Source organism: Oxyura jamaicensis, chromosome 24 (assembly GCF_011077185.1).
Source record: "Oxyura jamaicensis isolate SHBP4307 breed ruddy duck chromosome 24, BPBGC_Ojam_1.0, whole genome shotgun sequence".
NCBI lineage: Eukaryota > Metazoa > Chordata > Aves > Anseriformes > Anatidae > Oxyura > Oxyura jamaicensis.
Window position 1 is genome coordinate 7161044 of NC_048916.1, and position 21223 is coordinate 7182266.

Sequence of the window (21223 nt, forward strand, 5' to 3'; positions counted from 1 at the left end):
CCCCCCCCCCCCCCCCCCCCCCCGGCATGCATGCTAGGCTGCAAAGGGGAAACTCTCAGCAAAGGGGAGATGCCAACAGCAAAGCTAATATTGAAAATGAAAATGCAGTGATGCTTCAGCCTGTGCCCCTGAGAAAAGTGCCTCCTGCCGCTGCTGCTGCTGCAGGGCCCTTCCCTGTGTGCCCCCCTGCCTGGAGCAGCCTCCCTGCGCGTCTCTGCCTCCCCAGTTTTCCGCCTCTATTGAAATCTCAGTACTAGACATCTGATTTCCATTTTCCCCAGTACTTTTAGTTCAATCAAAGTATGTGATTATGGCTCTGTGGGCTCCATTGTCATCTCTACCTAAGTGCTTCTCTGATTGATATAAACAGCATTTCGATATTTACGCTGTGGTAAGTGGAATGTGTTTCTCTGGTTACTTTACTGGATAATGCACAAAATCTGCCACTAAAGGGAGAAAAAAAAAAAAAGTTCCTGCAGAAATGTGGTGGGAGGAGAAGAGTGGAGGCCTGATAGGACAGCTCTGTGCCTTGTCCTGCTCCCATCAGCATGATGAGGAGCACCTGCACCCATCTCACCACCTGGCTAAGCAGCACCAGCTGCAGCCAGGGAGGTTATAAAGGGCGTGCAGGAGGCTTCTGCTGCCCTTGGTGTGTGCTGTGTTTTAGGGCTTTGGTGATTTGGGCTGTGCCTGGAGCCTGTTGCTTTGAGACAAGCCTGTGGTGATGTGTGAGAGTGTTTGAAACTATGCTAGCTTGTGTTTGGCTTGTGGGGTGCAGGCTCAGCCCCAGGCTCTACGTGGGGTCTGGGTTTGAGCTGCTGGGGCTGGTCCAGGCTCTGCGACCCCACAGTCAGCAGCACCCTGTGCTCACCAACCTGCTGCGGTACACCTGCAATGCAACTTCTGCTGTTCTGATCGATTCTCGCCCTTGGAAGACAGGTAGGTGAAGCGTTGTGTGTCACAGAGCTGGGTTTTAGTGTGATTTGTCCCTGTGTGGGACTGCGGTCCTTCATCCAGCAGCAGGGTGCGGCTGGCTGCAGGTCAGAGGGAAGGGTCTTCTTCTGGGCACAAGTCACACCTTGCTCACAGGGAATCTGCCTTCAGCATGGGCTTACAGCTGGGTAGTAATAAGGAAGTCGATGTTTGTGGGGATGCAGAAGTGTACGCAAGGTCTACCAGTGCTGAAGTGATGTGCAGTAGTGCCTGCTGTTGAGCTCCTGCTCCCTGCTCAGAGGGATGTGTAGATGAAAAGTGGCTGATGCCTGCAGCCAGTGCTGCTGGGCCCCAGGGAGACGCGGTGCCCCAAGGCAATGAGCTGGGCAAGGGTACCCAGGAGTGCCAGATGAGTGCCAGGAGAAGGGTCGGGTGCATTGAGTTGGAGAACGGAAACAAAAGTGCTCTTTTCTGTATTCTATGTGCTTTTAAGCAGACTGAGATTAGATGCTCTCCTTTATATCTGCAGGAAAATGCATAAAGAATGTGTCTGAAAAGCAAACGTTTTTAGTTTCAGATATTCTTAGAGAAGGGAAGCAACTACCCTTTTGTTGAAAAAGGGTTATTTGAAAAAAAATAGAGGCAATCATGCTCTTAAATGATAAAATATATTTATTTTCTGAGATACGACTTCAAAGCAGCTCTTGGAATGTAACTTTCACGCAGGGGGTTTGTGCAAATGCTGCAGCTTTCTCTCTTGAGCACTGTAAAACTTCCCCAGGCAGAAGTTCCTGGGTAGTTCTCCTGGCAGCAGACCAAGAGGTCTGGGTAGATAATATGCTAGTGACCCAAATATTCTGTAGAGGCATCCTCTGAAGTAGCAATTGTTTTGATAGAGTTGGTTGGAAGCATGTTGTTGGCTTTTCAACATTTTTTTCCTCCCGTGTCTATCTTTTTACTTAGTCAAAAATACTGCATTTTAAAAATTTCGATGGAGAAGTTTTGAGCAAGTTTTTGAGAAGTTTGGGTGTTCTTTTATCTAGCTTTAGGAAACTCATGGGCAACTGATCTAGATTTATATTGTTTTATACTTAATATCTGGAAGCTCTGTGCTGGGAGAAGGGGCAGTGCAGCCCTGACCCACTCGTTCCTGGGGCTGGAGGTGGGCAGCAGCCTGGGAGCTGCTCCTCCTTGCTGTGGGTCTCGGTGGGACTGCGATGAGTCTCCTGCTGCCAAGCAAGTGCAGGGATCTGGCTGGTGTTCTGCTGCATGCACATTGATATGCTCTTAGCTAAATTATGCTCTTGCTAAATGGGCTGAGTGTGCATGTTGCTGGGACCACGCCTGGGGTCTTCCCCGAGGTGCTTGCTTGGAGCTGGGAGCAGCTGGGGCTGGTGGCACTGTGGGTGTGCAGGGACCAAAGGTGCCTCGTGCTCCGTGTGGCACAGCGGGTCCTGAAACAAAAAGCTCTCCTTCCACATGTGCTTCTTTTTTCCTCTTGCTCTCGTTTCTCTTACTCACTGATGGAGATTTAAGCAGTTCTTTTCCTGGTTTAAGTTTCTCTGTGCTGTAACAAGAAACTAGCAATTAACTATTGTAGGAGTGTTTTACAGTCCTGTGGAAACCCTTTCTCTCCACTTTGTTTTAAATGGTTATATCTTTTATTCCTAGTTTTCAGGAGTATAAAACTTTACTACATTTGCTGCAAACCTTCATACTTTGCTTTGCGGTTTATTGCTCCCTCTGCAGATATATCTTACTCATAAATAAGGCTATCATCTCTACAGTACTTGACTAAGAACTGCAATGGCTCTGAGCGGTTTCATTAATGGGACTTTGCCTAGAAATCCCAACATGATTCATATCAAACCTCAGCCTTTGCTTGGCCCAGTGGTGCAGAGCTCTGAGAGCTGTGGCAGCAGTAGGTTGCTTGGCTGGGTTATTAATGCCCCAGCCAGCAAATTCATCTAGTGCTGGGAGACTGATGTGATTTAGAATTGGATGGTGAGCGCAGTAAGCTTGGTGGTGAGCTGGAGGAGCTGGGTCTCAGTGCTGGGGTTGCTTTGGGCTGCCCAGACTTGGGCATGGAGTCTGTTGAGACTTGGAGCACAGAAATGAGTGTGCTGGCTCCAGCTGTGCCCTGCAAACCCTGCTGCTTCCCTGCTGCAGTCCTGCTCTCTCCTCACCTGCAGTGGCACAGCTGTCTGCATCAGCATTGTCTCTGAGTTCAGGATCTAGGGTTTACCCCTTAGCAGAGGGGGGTGAAAGCCCTCAGAATCGCGTGGTTGCCTCAGGGCCTCGTGCAGCAGAAAGCAGAAAATAAAGGCACATCTGAACTCCAAAGGTGCTCACATCATTCTTCACAACTACAAAGGGAAAGCAAGTGCTCTGCCCCACCGGCATGGCTCATGAAACCACGCTTCCTTGCAAACCCTGTCTCATTGCATCATCTTGAGCCTTGGCATTATTCAATCAACCCCTGTGCATTGAGCTGGAGAAAAATATTTATCAGTTTCCTCAATAAGCCAGAATTAGTTGTACAACTGCCCTTTGACGTGCTGTTACGTGACACAGTCTCTAGGAGTTTTAACATGCCCTCTTGCTTTGTTTATCAGGATTCATCCTTGACTCCCTCACAACACAATAAGTCAATACAGATCTGCACAGCAGTCAGAGCTCCAGACAAAGCTGCAAGCTTTGGTGCAGCAGTCAGAAACGTGAGTTGTCAAGAGCTGTTGAGTGTATTCACATATTGCTTCCTTTTTGCTGGCAGCAGAGCAAAGAAATGCTTGTTACTAGTGGTGGCATTAACCTCTGACTAGATAGCTGGGGGATGCATGTGAATAAACTGTTCTTTGTGGGGCTGATGCCTGCAGATGCAGAACCATTTTTTAAAATATACATTCTTAGGGCCAAATCCCTGGTGGGTACAAATCAGCCCTGAAGTCAACAGGGCAACAGCAGCTGCATTTGGCAGAGTTTAGCTGTGTAGCTGCTCTTACTCAATAGCTTCCTTTAGCTGGAAAGTTTCCTTTTTAATATGAATTGTTGACAATTTTCTAAAATCTCTATTTTCACTTGATTAGGAATGCATCTGATTGCTCTCAGCTCTCATGATGTGAGGGCCAAATAAAGAGGTAGAAGTAATAAATTTGAGTTTCCTGTGGACAAAGGTCTGATGTGGACTCCATCAGTGGTTCTGCTTGCGCATCTAGGAAGTGGAGTCGGTGCACAGAGCCCACACCTTTGTGGGTCTAGGAGGAGGAGCAGAGGATACCAGTCCCCGCTGCAGGTTTGTTTTCAGTGCTGTTGTGACACAAAGGATTCAGAAAGGTGTGAGGTATTTAATGCAGCTTTCACACCCCTGCATGCTACACAGTAATTTCATCACATCACTGTGTTAGTGGTTTTAAAAATGCTTCTTCTGTCCCCTTTTAACAAAATACGTATTGTTTCACAAAAAGCATTTAGAGCTGTATGTCCAGAGTGCCAGCAATTAAAATATTGTGCATTTAGAGTGAATGGACTAACAGTCTCCTAAGCATGACCTCCACCAGAAGAATTAAACCTGTGTTGTGGGATTTCTGTGCACCAGCGGAGCAGGCAGTAAGGTACCCACTGTGAGTCCCCGAAGCCCAGGCACCTCGCAATCACCCACCCCCTGGGGAATCCCCACACCTGTGTTGTTAAAACCTGCTTTCCTGGGCTTGTCTGTGGGGAAAAGAAGTGGGGAAAGAAGGCGCGTGCTGGGCGTGATGCTCCCTGCCCACAGCCCGGGGGCTGGCAGCTCCTGCGTTGTTGGATGGTTTATGGCACCATTTGCCAGTGCTGATATCTGCTACCAAGCCTCCAAATGTCAGAGCTGGCAGTGGGGATGCAGACAGCACGAACAGGTGGGCTGCGTGAATCTCTGGGGTCCCACCAATTCACGTGGATTCACGGGAAATAAATTAGTGATGGCAGTGGATGCAAAGCCCTATTCTGGGTGCAGGTGAGTGAGCAACTCCCTTCTGACAGGCAGAGAGGGAAGGAGACCTGTCACAAGCAGACTGCCTTTGATTTTATTGTCTGAGATAGCCTTAAAGGTATCCTGCATTCTGCATTGGCTTTTCTCTTGCTTGGCATTTTTGAAGCAGTGGCAAGTCTTGCTTAAAATAATGAGCACCTCTGCTAATTGCACCAGACTACCTGTTAGCAGTGCAGGGTGTCTCTTGTACCTTCTCCGTTAAAGAGCCAAAGGTTTTCTCAGCTCCTGAAGAGACTGCAGATGTTCAGAGCAAAAGGCATCAGCCCCATACGTGGTGTAAACCCACACAGCTCTGCATAAGTGGTGCAGAACCTGCTCCTAAACCAGCCCGTGAACGTGGTCTTTGTGCCGGCAGGTTTTTCACAGGTGCACTTCGCACACCCTCAGGAGTGGATTTGTTCCACCCAGAACTGAGGGCCAGAAGGGTGGGAAGGTGTGGGTGAAAGCAGTGCTGTGGGAAGGACCAGGACTGCCAGAGTACTGGAGTAGGGGGAAATACAGGAACAGCACTTATTAAATAAGCCATAAAAGAAAAAACTGTTGATACCTACAGGCTCTCTATCTGCATGGTTTTGATTTTGTACGTGCCGTTTTTATAGGATTCCTGAGTTAGCCTTTGGAGAAGTAATATTGTATTTTTGACATCCAGTTAGGATTTTCCCATAGTAGCAATACTATAGGGATTATATTTTCAACTTGTGACTTGTCTGGGAGGGGAAAGGTTAATGAACACCTGCTGTGTTACTGTTACATTCATTAAACTTGCTTAGAAATTTCATGGCCACAGTTGTACTCCAGGCAATGTCAGGTCTCCCCCTGACAAGAACTGGGGTTTTAAATCTTGCTGTTTCCAAGGAAAATAAATGCACGTGTATGAGGAAAGTTTGGGGTCCACATGCCACAACAAGGGTTCAATTCAGAGTGTGGAAAGGGGAATGGCCGTTTTATTAATTACGGGCCCGCCTGTGATTATCCCAAACCTTTATGGCGGGACCGGTCGGCTCCGTAACAAAGCAGTGCTGTGTCCCTGGCGTGGTTCTGGAGCCGCTCTGGATCAATGGCTGGGTAACCGATAGGTTAATGTACAATATGTATTGCAACTGGTTGCAATTTCTTCATTTTACTATCAAGATTTTGTGGCTTATTTAAAGCTGCAAGTGGCCATTAAGAATATCGGTGAGTAAAGTCACTTGGCTGCTTACATTAATTATTAACTCGTAGATCTGAGCCTATAAATGGCACTGAGGGAAGCCCGGCGGCTCACTGGCGCGTGCCGCTGGAAAGGGGGACTCCGGGCTCTTTCCAGCTCTGCCTCTAGGAAGCACTCTGGCTCCAGAGAAATCCCTGCCAGAGCCTCCAAAATGGGGACGAGGACTCTAAGCGTTGCTGTGAAGTGCAACCAATGTGGTCTTTGGGAAGCGCTTCTGAGATTTTGGGTCAGAAGGCTCGGTAGTGAGGAGAGCTGTGCACAAAGGAAAGCTGTGCGTTACAGGAAAGGCTGTGGCTGGAGCTTGTTTTCAGCTTGATGGCAAAGATGAGAAATGCAGCACAAGGGAGAGACCTGCACAGCCCTGGAGACCTGGATGGGCAGGAGGTGGAAACCAGTCCCCGTCTGGGGGTCTGATAGGAAGGTGCTTATGTGCTTATCCTCCTGTGATGTCTGTCACAGCAGTGGGCTTCCCCTCAAAGCACCAGGGAGGGGAATGGTCCCGTGGGCAGGGTACTCCCAGCTTCCAGCCAGGAGGTGAAAGCCAGTGCGGGAGTGCCTGGTGCAGATGGGAGCAGGACGGATGCGCTGCCTGTGCGCACGGGGGGCTTCGTGCCAGCCCCTCTCACCTGCCCCTGTGCAAGTGTGCTTGAAACTTCCTGGGAGCAGGCTGCTGCTCCTGGCCAGATGATCCCATGCAGATGGCAGAGAGAGAAATGACACCATCTTTTTACTGTAGTGGTTTGGCCATAATTTCTAAAAGACAGTTATTAGATGCAGTCTTCCTTTTTTCAGGGACTGTGACTCCTTGGGCACAGGGAATTGCGATGAGGAAGGTAGAAAGCGGAACCCGATGTTAATAATGAGAGCAGTGCCCAAAACCCCATCCATTCCTCTCCTCCAATTTTCTCCTGTGACAATTTATAGGTTAGTTTGATGCTTGAATAGCTGTGTCTCTCTAGTAATATGTATTCTCGGTAAGTATTCCCTGCTGTGGCATATCCTAAGAGAACTCCATCAAATAATTATCTTCCCTTTTATTTATTCACAGTCTTTTCACTCGATCTGCATCACTATAAAATATTCCAATGGTTTCCTCTTAGCACAGAGCTTTTCTGAGATTGTAAAGTGTATTTATGTACAGTATTAAATCCACACTATGTGACTCTTTATCTTGGCACTTTCCTCATTTGATGCTACTGTCGGGCACTGGCCCCAGCCACCTTCTGCCTCTGCTGTAATGCCCTGCACAATCAGCACACGCTGAATCTGTGTCACTTGCCCAAAGCCTGGGGTACAAATGCAAACAAATAAGCCTTTGGGCTTCTCTCTGCAGGTCCTGAAGCTCTGAGCGAGCCTGTCCATGCGAGGTGTCGGTGGTGCCTGTGAGACCTCTGCCTTGGTCTCTGGGGCTTTCAGGAAAGTGTGAGCATCAGCCTCTGATCACCACGGAGCAAAATGGGCAGCAGTCAGCCTGGCACCCAGCGCACCGTGCCTGGCAGTGCAGTGGGACGTGGTGCTGCGAGGCAGGGCACGTGCCTGAAAGGGTCTGGAAGTGGCAACTGCTCTGGGGGAGCGGTGAGGCTGATGCAGAGGGATGGAGCGAGGCAGCCTCAGTGGGAAACCTCCCGTTACCTCTGAGATTGCTTTGTGCTCGGTGGTTCCACTCAGCAAGCACTAGCAGTACTTCAGTGCTGTGTCTGGGGTCAGTGCAGAACTGATTTACCTTCTCCACGTATTTGCTAGCGAGCATGAGACTTGGACTGATTTACCTTCCCTGCCTTTTTGCTAGGGAGCACTAGTGTTGTTTTGCTAGGGGTTTGATACACTGAAGCAGGAAGGGCAGGCAGCACGCAGCAGAGACCTGCAGCAAACACTGTGTGTTGCCATGAATGTGTGACATCCATTCCCCATGTGTGAGCAGGTCCCTGTCCTCAATGGGAGGACTGCAGCTCTTCCAAAACAGCATTTCATAAACCATTATATCTATTTTTGCGTGGAGTTTGGTGTACTTTGCATCAGCTTAACAGAGAATATTTGGAGTCCTGGATGTGTCCTGAAGCAATCCTCAGATTGCTTCTTTACAAAGCACCCATGCACGACTGCAGTGATAGTGACTGTAGATGTAGTCACTGAGATGCAAGGGCAGCAGTTTGGCAAGAGCAAATTCTCCTCTGCAGGTGTGGCAGTCATCTAAAGGTTTTGTGGGCTGGAAGGTCTTGTGTCAAAATGTAATCTGTAGCAATTCCTGTGCTTTGTTTTGTTTTACACAGAAGACCTCTTCCCTTTTCCAGGGCTGAAGAAACCAGAAAAGGTAAAACAGCCTCTGAAAGTTTGTGCTGCTCTTGCAAAGTTTGTGAGCATCTCACAGGAGCCTGTAAGCTGCGAGGCAGATGCAACGTCTGTGCTTTGTGCCACGTCTGGTTGCCATGATTTGATGGCAGCTGTTAATAAGTTGGTCATGGCGTAATACAGCAGTGACCGTTCATAATCAGAGCTTTTACTCCCTGCTTTGCCAGCAGTCAGCTCGGCTGGAACCTGGAGAGGCTTTAAAAGGGGGTGGTCCCTGAAGAGGGAGACGCCAGGGAGAGAAACGGTTATGATGATGACCATAATGCTTACAGTCATTTGGCTCCAATACATCTTTAAGTGGCTTCCTATCAAATCGAGAGGAGAGTTCCCTAGCAAGGGTTAACTGAGTGTATAAAATTGATTGCGATTTTAGTAATTCAGTATAATCACAGTCTACCAGCAGGTTGCTTTTCCAGCAGGAGGGTTTGGAATTATTTTCTGGAGTTTGCAATATAGAACTTAAATTAAGCCTCAGAAGTCAGAGGAGCTCTGCTGCATCTCTAATGTGGTGCTAAATTCTCAGCAGCACATTCTCTGTATTAAAGCCTTTGCTAGCAATTAGGTTCATTAACTATCACAATACCTTATTTATTACTCGGCATGCCATATGGTTTCCCAGCTAAAGAATGGCACCCGTTCTAGCACAGACCATTTGGCATCATAAAAATGTTAACAAATAATGTTATGGCTCTCAAGGGCAAAAGGGCTCACTGGGTTGCAGGTCTGAACGGCAGGAGAGAATATGAAAACATTTTTCTTCTATAGCAAAATAAAGAATTCCTCGAGACAGAAGTATTCAAAGAATATAACGCTCACATAACACAAATGGGAGTTTTATACATGCCCATAATGGTTATGTCAATATTTGCAGTAGGCAGTGCTCTCACTCATCCCCTTTCCTTCCCCCACTTCTCTCATTCTTCTGAGCATGAACATTTTGGGGAGAAACGACGGAAGAGGACCCACGCAGTCCCTGGCTGCTGCAGGCTGGGTGATGTCTAGATGCATCCTGGAGTTCGGTGCTTCTTGGCAAAGGCCTGCCTCATTCTTCTGCTTTTTCTGGAGATCCATGGCAGCTTTTCCCCATTTGGATGAGGCAATGGGTAACTTGTCAGTTCTAGGCAAAAGCTGAATTGTTGCGGATGGAGGAGAAGAGGTTATCCTGGAAGAGCCTGACTTTGCAATCTGTTGTTCCCTTGTTGTTCATCCTCTTCTCATCCTGTAGCTTTCAACATTTTGGAGATGTGGGTGATTTCTTGGCTTATACATAGCCAGGGACCTGGAAGAAGAGCATAATTTATTGCAGTTTGATATAAATATGCTTAATCTTACATGTCTTGTTTCTTGATGGCACTAGCTTCTTACATGTCTTGGTGGGGATTTTTTGATGGTGTTAGCTTTGTGGAAATAAATGTCTTTAAGTGGTTTCTGTAATTTTGGGGGGCTGGGATTGATTATTGAGATCTGGCATTTATTACAAACCAAACTTCATCCCTGCAAGAACAGTTCTGGGCACTGCATCAAGGCACTTCAGATGCTGGCATGTTCACATAACACTGATTTTTTTTTTTTTTTTACACTGCAAAATGACCTGTAAGGGGTGAACTTATACCAGTAGAAAAGAGTAAGTCAATAGTGGAATACGAAGCTAGGTGTTCTCACCCTGGGAAGAGTAAGTGTTGTGTTGTTCACTGGTCTTTAGAGAAGATCAGCCTGCATGCATCTCAGGATAGGAGCCTTACTGTACTACTCACGTTTGGTTCCTATTTCCAGCAGGATTAGGAAACAGGGACAACGTTTCAGGTCACAGCCTTAGGTTTTCTCACTTGGGCATGGTGTGGCAAACAAGAAGGAAAAACACACCTTTCCATCCCTGTTCAGTGACCGGGTCCCCTCAGGAGGAAGGCATTTAACAGGCTAATTCTGATAAAATGCAAATTAATCAAGAGTGGGAATGACAACACATTAAATCAGGCTTTCTGGTCCCACTACAGCCTCTGTGACAGCCTCTGTAGCCCACCTGGCACCATCCCATCAGTGGAGACAGAGCCCCTGGGGGCCACCAGGCAGTGCTGAGGCTGAGAGCAGCCAGCACCAGCCCCACCGCACCGCCTGCTCCGGGCAGAGCAGCACCCAGAGCATGTGGTGGTGGTGACCATTTCGAAAATACTTCTGACTTACAGAGCAAGAACATTTCCCATGAGCAGCAGCAGAAATGAGAAACTCAGCCCAGCGCTGGGCTCTGTCCGTGGCTGAGCTGAGAGGCCGCTCTGGAAGAGCCCCTGAAATGCCTCAGGAAGGGATGCAAAATTACTGTAAAATTTACAGGCTTTAAAGCAAGAAAGGACTATTTGTGATCACCTTGTCTGAACTCTTGAGTGATGCTGGTGAAGTATTTCACCTGATGGTTAATGTAGCGCCTCTTCATGTCTGAATTAAAGCCATTTTTTTAGGGGGCCCAGCAGTTCTGCATGTTTTACTGCAGCCTGTGGCATGCAGTGCAGTGCGAAGCCAGGTCCTGGATCAAAGTGCTTGGCCAGGGGATAAGCAAACGAAGACAGAGCCTTGGAGCTGAGCACCATGGGCACTTGGGATCCGGAGTACTTATGGTTCATGAGAGAAAGGAGTCAGATGTTTCTGACCTGAAAAACTGCACTGAGTGAGCAGGGGATGTCAGGGTGGGACAGACAAATGTGTATGGTAGCAGTGATGGGACTCAAGGTTAAGGTATTTTATCCTTTTTTTTTTTTCTTTTCCACTGAGTGGCTCATCAGTAGATCAGTTAACTTCTTTTACATCAGAACATGGATCTGAAAAACAGGTTTGGTAAACCAGCCTCTGAGCAGCTTTTCTTTTACTGTTAGGATTTTCAGCAATGTAAAATTGAAAGCCTTGTGTAAAATATATATATATATATATATATATATATATATATATATATGAAATAAACTGTAACAAGCTTAGCCATGTTTGTAGGAGTCCTTTGAAGCTGAGGCTCTGCCTCATTTCTGGAAGTGGCCAAAAGATGGGAAAGCTGTGCCAAGACTTTGCTGTCCCACATCCATCACGTCCGCGTGTGAGGTGGCACAAACTGTCACCTGCACAGAGGCTCCGCACCAAGGCAGAGGGGAGCTCATCCCACCCTCGCTAGCAGTGTCCCAGGAGTTGTGCATCCAAGCTAAGTGGTTTTTAAATCCCGGAGTCTTCCCTTCACCTCCACAAGATGTAGGAACCTCTGTGATGCAGCAGCTTAATCTTTTGAGGTGTGGGCTGCAGTAGTACCTGTCTCTGTGTAGCGGAGGATTGGGACTGTGTAGTGTTAACTGATGAGCTGGATGGGGAGAGGGGGTGAAACTTTTTCTGTATCCAGTTTCCAAAGCTTTGAGCTATTCCTTTGCCTCTGACATCTGATCTGTATCCAGGGTTAAGCTCTCTGCACCCTGAGTCTCTCTGTCAGCTGGCCATTTTAAAATTCCCATTATACAACCCTCAGTACCCCTTTTCAGAGGCTGCAAACCTTTCTGCCACTGAGCACCTTTTGTTCCCACTGTGCTGGTGCCTTACGGCCGGGCTCTGGCCAGCCCCTGCTGGCCTTGGCTCGGGTTAACCACACCAGTAACCGCAGCAGCCTGGGAGCAGAGAGCCTCAGAGCATGCTCTGCACGCCCTGCTCGTGATCCACGTGCAATTTGGAAACATTCATCATGAGTAACGTTCTTACTGGGATGGAAAAAATGTGGTTGGCTGGTTTGCTAAGGGTGCAGGTCCTGCAGACCTTGTGGTAGGCTTAGTAGGGTGGTAGTATTGCCTTTTGAAGGCAGGGAAAACTTAGGAACAAAAAGTGATGTTAGTGCTGAGAAAAGCTTTCAGGCACAGCATTACTCATGGTGAACTACCTGGTTTTAGGCTTTTCAAATTTCTTCTTTATTCCATTTCACCCATCTTAGAGGTGATTACTTTTTTCATGAAAGTTAGTGGGGGGGGGGGGAGAATAATCCCAATACCCTAAAGGAGCTGTTTCAATAATGTGTCCTTTTAAAGGTCCCTGGGGCTGGTACCCCAGCGAGGGGCCACCTTCCCGTGTCCCAGCTGGTACCTGGGGAAATCAGGAGGGTGTTCCCTGCCTGCCCAGTCAATCCCTCTGCACAGCAAGGACTCAGCAGTGATGCAGCGTTTATTTCTGTAGTGAGACTGGCAATACCAACACTGACAATGAACTTTTTTCAGTTGGAAGACAACTGATATTCTGGTCAATTTGTGGGGGAGTTGGTGTCTTCCCTAAAGTATCTGATGCACCAGAAGCGGTAGTGGAGCTGCTTGTTGGTAAGAAGCAGCAGCTGGACTTCAAGAGATCCTTTGTGCCTTTAGAGGAGTCTGGGGGTGCTCACACGCCCGGTGACAGCGGCATCAGCTGCCTGGGTTGCGTGCCTTTCTATCCTGACCTATCTGCATCCTTTGCTGCTTGCAGAAAAGCTTTTGAACCTCTGGCCCCAGAAGATAGCTCTTATCCAGGAGGAGCTTTGCAACACTGTTTACTTCCATTCTTCAGAGGCTGATCAAGCCCTTCCAGCAGGGAATGTGTTTTGGTGGAGCGTAGACCATGCCAGCCTTCCTCCCGCATGAATGCTGTGATGTCCAAGGGCACTGCAGCACCTTCAGCCTGGCTCCAAAGCACGCGGCTCGGTGCTCAGCTGCGGGACAAGTGCGTTGTGACTGTCTGGGATCGTGCATGCTTCTCCTAGCCTTCACAGAGGATCCATAAAGATCTCTTAAAAAGGGTCATTTGCAAACTGTCTTGATATACTAACGTTATCTGAGGCTTCAGTCACTTAGGAATTTCTGACTAGATAAGATACCAAGCATTTATTGCATCTCCTGGCAATTATTAAGAAAATAAAATCAGTTAATATCTAACCTTGAACCTAGACTGTAACATTTGGCTTCAGACTCTATTCAGCCTTATTTATAAGACCTGAAGTTGTATAGTTTATGGAGGGGTATTAGGAGTGACTGAATAAATGAACAGGAATTTCATTTGAGATTAAAATACCTTCATTATGCAGCTAGAATGTCTTAGAAACATTTCAGAAGCATTTTAGAAACAAGATCTGTGTGTGTGTGTGATTCAACCATTCAACCACTCGATTTCTCCTGATACAAGAAAGAAAACAAGGAGGAGCCCCTTTGACAGAAGTTTCCCCAGCTGTGTAGGCATTTTGTGTGAATCTTTAGCACACAGATATGGTAAGAAAAGGAAGGGGGGAAGAAAGGCTTCCACAAGTGTGGGCTTTTGTTTGCACTGTCAAAAACGGTAATGCATTCTCTGTGCACACGCTGGCGTGCGCGCACAGGCACATTTCTCTTTGGAAAGGGGAACAGATGACTCATGCAGCTGGAAATGGGATATGGAGCTTTGCCCTTGCCAGAGAGGAAAGATGAAATTAGGGGTAAAGGTGTTCACACGGTGACTGGGATTTGATATTTGGCTTGCTCCGTACAGCATGAAACTGAGCAAACAACCTTAAAGTATCCCAATGTCATGCACTCACTGCTTTCCATAGGATGACCAATGCTACTTACATTTCTGAGTGAGTTTAGAAAGTGGGATCTAAACTCCTAAGCTGGAGGCTCTTGAAAATTGTACAGCTCACATGCAGTGAGTGGTTTAAGTAATGTTAATAGTATGTTAATCTTGTGCTCAGGAACTGTGCAATAGATATGTAACTAGCCTGAAATCCTTGTTAGTATCCAAGCCTGCTCACAATCTGTACAGAGAACGAGCATCCCCTTAAGGGGCTGGGAGCTCCTGTCCGACGGTCTGATTCTATGCCCTGTTTCTGGGGCACAAACCAGCACTGACAATGTCTTTATGCTGTGGAACTATTCTTTCCTGGTACTGAATTAATTCTGAGGAGGAACAGAAGTCACAGTGAGGTTAGGGAGATGGAGGAAAAGTTGGAAATTCATCTTGTTAGACCACCAAATATTTCTAAGGCCAGAGCAAGCCAACCCAGAAGTATTTAAGTGTTTTTTTCCAGGATGAACTTTACCAAGCAGGCGTATGGTCTCCTCAGCACCATACAGTTAGGGCTGACATTTAAGGCCCTGTCACATCTTCCTTCTTGTCCCATGCAAGATGTCAAATATTTTAGGTTAAGAGAAGGGGAGAAGAGGAAAAATAATTACACAGTAAATTAAACAAAGACACCGTCCTCCCCCCCCTCCACTTATTAAGACTTCAAAAGTTGCTGCTTCTGGCCTGAGCTATCTCACATACAAAGGGTAATGCTAAAAATAGGTACTGTACAAATGATTAGGTCATAGCCTGCTAGAGGGAGACATTTTATTTAATTACTAACTAGGCTGTGCGTTGATGGGGGGGAATATATAAACACAACAGTTCAAAGCCCGGCTGCCTGTTTTGCAGCGCTATAAAGTTTGTGCTCCTTCGCTGAGTCACTGTGGATAAATTCCCTTTTGTGTCGGGGATTTAGTGGAGGAATGTGGGAAGGCTGGCCTGGACTGCCACCGTCCTGAGTCACAACTCACAATGATCCTCACAGTATTTGCAGGCTTAGGGCCATAAGCCACTAATTAGCCCTATTGTCTTACAGGCTTCACAGTATATATAACCTGGACAAAGGGGGAGGAATAGAGGGACGCAATGGAAATCTGCGAGCTGAGGAAATGCTTGTGTAAATGCAAAAGCCTACAAGGGGCAAATGGCAGCTGCTTTTCCTTTCATTGATATTTTGTATCTCAAAAGCCATCCTGCAAAAATCCAGAGGGGAACCTAACCCACTCCCTTGCTCTAACAGCATCGATCCTGTCCCTCCCAGCACCCCTCTGCAGCACAAGCGTGGTGATAGGAGCCGTGGTGTTTGGATGACTTCAGTTCTGACTCAGGAAGGTGTTTACGAACAGAAATGTCACGGCGAGCCTGAGCCATAAGGGTTTTACTATCCCCTGCTTGTTGCTTGCTGTGATGCTCCTTAAAGGAGCCCAGCTTGAGAGAACAGAAGAAACTGAGCACTGGTCAGGCTGGGAGCCCCAGTAACTCCTGGAGCCTCCGTCTGCCGTGCTCCCGGTCGCACACAAATGCACATGTGCAACAGCCCCATTCAGTCCTGCGGAGCCGCTCGGGTGTGTAAAGTTACACACCAGGGTACTGCAGCCACCAAGTAGGTGACACAGTTATCCTTATATTTGCCGCTGTGCATTTTTCATGTACTTAAGTGTTTGCCCAATTATATCCCTTATGGAGCTCAGTGCCAGCCAGTTTAAGGAGAAAGGCAGGAGAAGGATGGAGCAGGGTTTCTGAGCCGTGGCTGTGTGCTGGCCCCATGACAGCTCATGCTCCTCTCTTTAGCTCTGTGTGAGTTACCAGACCTTAAATATTCACTTTTCCTGGAACAATAGGAGAGCTCCTACAAATCTCTTAGGCTTGGTTACAGTTGTGCTCCCGCACCAATTTATTTTGATGTTGATCGTAACGCAGATAACTCCCCAAAAGCGCGAAGCCCTTCCGACTGCAGCAGCAGGCAGAGCTGCGTCCCCTCGCACCACGCCGGAGCCCCCAAACCAGCTGCATCCTCTCAGTGACTCTCAGGTTCCCTTTGTGCTGCGAGCGATGGCACAATAAAGGGACTGTTCACGATTCCTCCACTCCCCCATGCAGCCACAATGCACTCGGGTCCGATATCTGAACAGCTCAGATGGATACTTGTGCTAATCAATGGATTTCACAGGAAGCTTAACGTGCCGTGGCTGCACGCTGAGCAGCCTTCCAGGGGCCCTCGGCAGTTTTCTTCCCTCCTCCTCACAAACAGCTTTGTGTATTTTTTTTAAAATAGTCTAACACATTTAATCATCTTTTCATAAGCTGTCAGCTTGTCTCATATGCAAAAGTAGAGCAGCACACTATACCCCATCTCAGAGCAAAGCTAATGTGCCTGACAAAATTCTTGCAGCACTCCAGCAGACACCAGTCTCGTGTGTGTACACAAGAGCTTGGATGCTGTAAGCTTCCCTCGAAGTCTGGAGTAATACCAAAATCAGTTTTTAAGTGGCAGCAAAAGTCATGTTAAAACAGCTCATATTTTGCAAATCCCCCCCACACACACACATACACCACCCTGCCCCCAAAATGCTGAGCAATGATTAAAATCCTTGCTCCAGTGTTTCATAACTCAACTTCACAACAGTGAGACTGGAAAACCCTCCAAACACACCAAAAGATATGGGAAACAAAACTATTCATAGGAAAATAAACTGGTTCCAGGTTAGGAAAGTTACTGTCTCCTCACCCCGCATGCAACCCAGGCGTGCACGGGTCGGTTCTCCAAGGACATGGGAGAGGTGAGGCAGGCAGACAGTGCCGCTGGCTTGCATGGGGGCACTCAAAGCTGAGCGGAGTTGCAGAAGTTCAGCTAAGTTGTGTTAAAGGGCATTAGGGCCCATCAAGGTGGAGAAGTAGGAGCCATTTCACTGCATCTATCTCTGGGGTGTAAAGTTGGAGATAACAGGTCTGTGTGGCATTACCAGGGGAGCGCGCGTGACTGCAAAGGGCATTTATGTGGGGTTAGAGGAAAAGAGACTGGCTGAGAGTGGGTTTTGGGGGGTGATGGAGTGGAGCCAGCTGAAGGGGGGTCCTTCTGCCTCTGCCTTTTTGAGAGCTGAACATCCTGAACGAGGATTTTCCCTTTTTATTGTAATTTCGGAGACTTCTAACAGAAGATTTTTGTGTCACAGGACAGTTGCTTTCTCTTCTCCATCTCCACATGCCTTGCTGAGTCCTGGAGCAGCCTGAAGCTTTCTTTGCCCCTATCCCTTGAAATACCTGCAGGCCATTGATTTGCCCTATCTTTGGTTTGTGGGGCTTTTCTTTCTGTGTGCCTGCCAACCCTCACTAAGCTATTCTTGTGGGTAAAGTGAATGTTTGTGTCTCTCCATCCTTTATAAATGAGTGGCTTGAGACTGAAAGTTGTTCTGACATGGTTCCTAGGTTTCCTGGGGGGGATATAGGTATTCTACATGGTCCATTCATGTGAAGACCTTCCACAGAAATCATGGAAGTCTCATGAGTTTAATGCTAGAGGTTAATAATAATCACAATAGGCAGCACATCATTGCCTCCATATCTGGTTGAGAGATTTACAACTTAAACTCATGGCAGAGGAAGAAATTGCCTCAATCACTTGGAGTAATGGCACATGGAGAGCCACTTGGGCGTGACTGCTATTTAACACAAGAACCCAGCTTGGCTTCATTTAACGTGCTGGTTCCTTTCTAATAAACATGTTACACTACAAGGTGAGGATTAAGTTTAGAAAAGTAAATAAATTGGAAACTGATGGGGAGAGATGGGAGTGAAATGGAACATCCTGGGGGGGAGTGACGGGTGATTAACTCCTATGCTGGGGTCCCATGCTGGGGTGCTGGAAGCAACCCCAAAGGCTGGGGCTTTCTGAGCCGTGTTCCTGGGGGTGGGAGGAGGCTGCAGGTGCTGCTCTGCCTTGTTCCTGCCCCTGTCCCACACAGCTGCTGGGGCAGCTCCTGCTCGTGGTGCCTGTGGCTCCACAGCTGCCTGCTGGGTGCTGGGCTTGCAGCCTGCCTGGAGGCTGCAGCTCTGCCCCACCAGCCTGGGTGAGGGCTTTCCTTCTGTCCTCCAGGGCCCGGGACATGAAGGCAAGTGGTTACTTCTGCTGCTTCTGTTTGATCTGCGAATGCATCCAAATCAGTCCTGTCCTTTTCTGGATTCAGCCACTTGATATAAGGGGGTCACAGGTGCTTTAGTGAAGATCATATTATGAGGGTTTCATGGTGTGTTTTTTTGGTTTTGATTTTTTTATAGTATTTCTTCTATGCAGTGTGTGGGGGCCATTGCTGAGAGAAAATTTGGTGCTGTTTAAGGTCATGAACAAGACTTTTGGGCTTTTTCTGGGCTTATGCATTATATGATCGCTCTGTCTCCTTCCTAGCAAGGGCTTTACCTTCTCTGTGAGCACAGGTGTGTGGAGAACTGTAAGAGTGTGGAAGGAAACAGCATAAATCCCCCCAATGTGGGAGCTTTCAGAGGGAAAAAGCTGTTTCTGCAGGGATTCTCAAAGATGCTCTGAGTCACTGCATTGCAAAAAGCTTGTGGAACAAATAATAATAATTAAAAAAAAGTGTTGTACTTGCCCTGTAAGGTGCAGATGGTTGCTTTGTGTGCACATACACAGGTGTGTGTGGAAGGGCAGTAGAAAAGTACAACCCTGGCCACAAAGCATTTGGACAACAGGTGTGGGGGTGATGGAGCAGGGCGTGAGTCTGCCCTTGCCATGTGAACAGATCATAGCACGTAGACTGAAGCTGTTACTGGAGCTGGACAATTTGCACAAAAAGTATGAGTGCAGCTGCCTGGCTCATCTTGTCACTGAAACAGCCCAGGTGAACAGAGCAAGTCACATTTCAGTAGCATCCTGTGTGCCAACAGACTCAGCGTGCCTTGACTGAAGTGGTGGGAAGAGAGACCTGCACTGCGGTTTGGGGAGGACTTGGGGTTTTCAGCATATACTTTTAATTCGGTCCATTCTGCAAGAGAAGTGGGTGAGGAAAGAAATCCCCACGTGAAGGGAGTTGATTTGTTTTTGGCTGACAAATGTCATTTGTAGAAAGATGTTCTGGTGAGAGTTGTCTAACTAGCTCTTGCGTGTTGCTTCGCCTTTCATCTCTAAAAGCAAAACAGCCTTCAAATTCAAAGGCTCTACTTTCCATGAAGGTCTCCAAAGACACCAGCACAATGCCTGTAACACCACAATGGGTTTAAAGGAGAGTTTTTCCCAGGCACTGGGGATGAAGCTGCGAGGGGATGGTAAACTCAGTCCCCACAGGGGCCAAGCTTCTGTTTAGCTCCTGGTTTCAGGCCCAGGTTTGGCAAATACAAGCTTTTTGGAAAGAAGCTAATCTCTTTTGCAATGCTTGTGTAGTGCCTAGATGTGTGCTATTGCAATGCAGGTGGCAAAAAAAAAATTATAATCATAATAATACATACGACTGCTGGGAATTTGGTTGGGTTATTCACTGTGCCTTGAACTGCAGGCTCCCCCAAGGCGGGAGGGCATCTGCGGTTCAGTTCTTTGAGCCCATGGTCCAACAGGGGGCTCGGGTCTCCCTCTGGTCTCTAGGAGCCACCACAGCAAGCAGTGCAGCACGGTGTGAAGCCTGAGAGGGACTGAGGTATGCCGCTACCTACGGTGCACCTCCGTGGTAGTGAAGTGCAGGATTTGCACTCTGAGGGTCGACAGTCCAGCACCTTTTGATAAAAGGAGCTGTAGGAAACAAGTCTCTTAAACAACTCAGTAGCTTTTACTATATATATTAAAAGAGCAACAAAAAAGTGCAATGCACCAGTTCACTGGAAGGACTGGGGGGTTAATTTTCAGGATGCTGCCTGGGAATTTAGCCGTGGGATTTCCATTATTGCTAATGGGACTCATGCAGCTTAATTTCATGCAAGCTACACTAAAAACATACCCCTAACTGTCTGCAAAATTTCAGTCCTGAAATCAAACCTTTTAAAAGTTAGAGGAGGGTAAACAAACACCTGAAACCACATCATCTTGCTATTTTTCCCCCTTTCAGTCATTTTGATTTAAAAGTGGAGGGGGGGAATGCGGGTAGTCCCAGCAATTAAAAAAGAAAAAAAGCATATTGCACTCATGCTGGCTGCCTGCACTCCCAATTTTAGCTTTCTGCCAATTACAAGGGCAGAGTTATAGCCCCCCAAAAGTCGGGGTAGCTGATGCCTTATCCTTTAGTACTGCGAATGTTGCATCATAATATGTATCTAATAACCTGAGCACCATCTCCTTTCATTGTAAAGCCTCTGTTATTAGGCTGTTCTTGTTAAATGACTGCTATCATCTGGTCCCAAAGTACATTAAATCCCATTATAATTATAAACACACTTCCCTATAACATTCTACTTAGATTACATTTGTGCTGCTTTACCCCAAGGGTATTTTTGTGCTAATACCGTCCTTATTTGTTATTTTAGCTGACAACACCGGGCCCCGCGCTCCCTGCGCCGTGCCGCGGGTGGTGCCGCCCGCCGAAGGTCTGCCTCCGCTGCCGGTCGGGAGCGCGGCGGCCCGGGCCGGGGGGTCCTCCCCCGGTTGCGGCCGTCGGTGCGGGGCGCTCCGCGGCCGCGCTCTGTCGGAGCCTTGTGCTTTGCCGCTGCTCTGGGGCTGCTGCCGTTTCTCGGCCCCGTTCCTTTCCTCTCCCCGCCGCGGAAAATCGCTGCCCAGCCCGCGGTGCCGCGCCTCGGGCACGGGGAGCGGCCGCTCGGGGCGGGCGTCTGCCGGGACGGACCGAGCCCTGGCCCGGTGTGCGCGCAGCCGAAAGCTGGCGCCGAGCCCCCGGCTCGTCTTTTTGTTGCCGTCCCCACCTCTTCGATTCAAGCCAGGCATTAATCTCCTTTAGCGCTCGCTACCGAGGGGCCGGGCTTGCACAGCTCGCAGTTTATTAACGGAGGAGATTTCGGGCGCGGCGGGCGCGGGGCCGCTTCCTCGGGCGTGCTTTTGTTCCGAGCGGTTTGCCCCGAGGCGGGGATTCCCCGGCGGCCGGCCGCGGGTGGGTGCGGGTCCCGGCCGGGGAGGTGGCCCCGCGGGGCCGTCGGGGGGCGGGCAGCCCCCGCCCGCGGCGCAGCGCTGCGAGCTCGGC

The 21223-nt window shown here is 48.2% G+C and overlaps 1 protein-coding gene across 1 annotated transcript in view; it reads left to right on the top strand.

Annotated features, from left to right (window-relative positions):
* The first annotated feature begins 20999 nt into the window (after positions 1–20999).
* ZBTB16 (zinc finger and BTB domain containing 16) overlaps positions 21000–21223 on the top strand; it is a 76850-nt gene continuing 76626 nt past the window's right edge. Inside the window, exon 1 of the mRNA XM_035346019.1 lies at positions 21000–21133. The gene's annotated coding sequence lies outside the window, so the exon portion shown is untranslated. The remainder of the gene's footprint in view (positions 21134–21223) is intronic.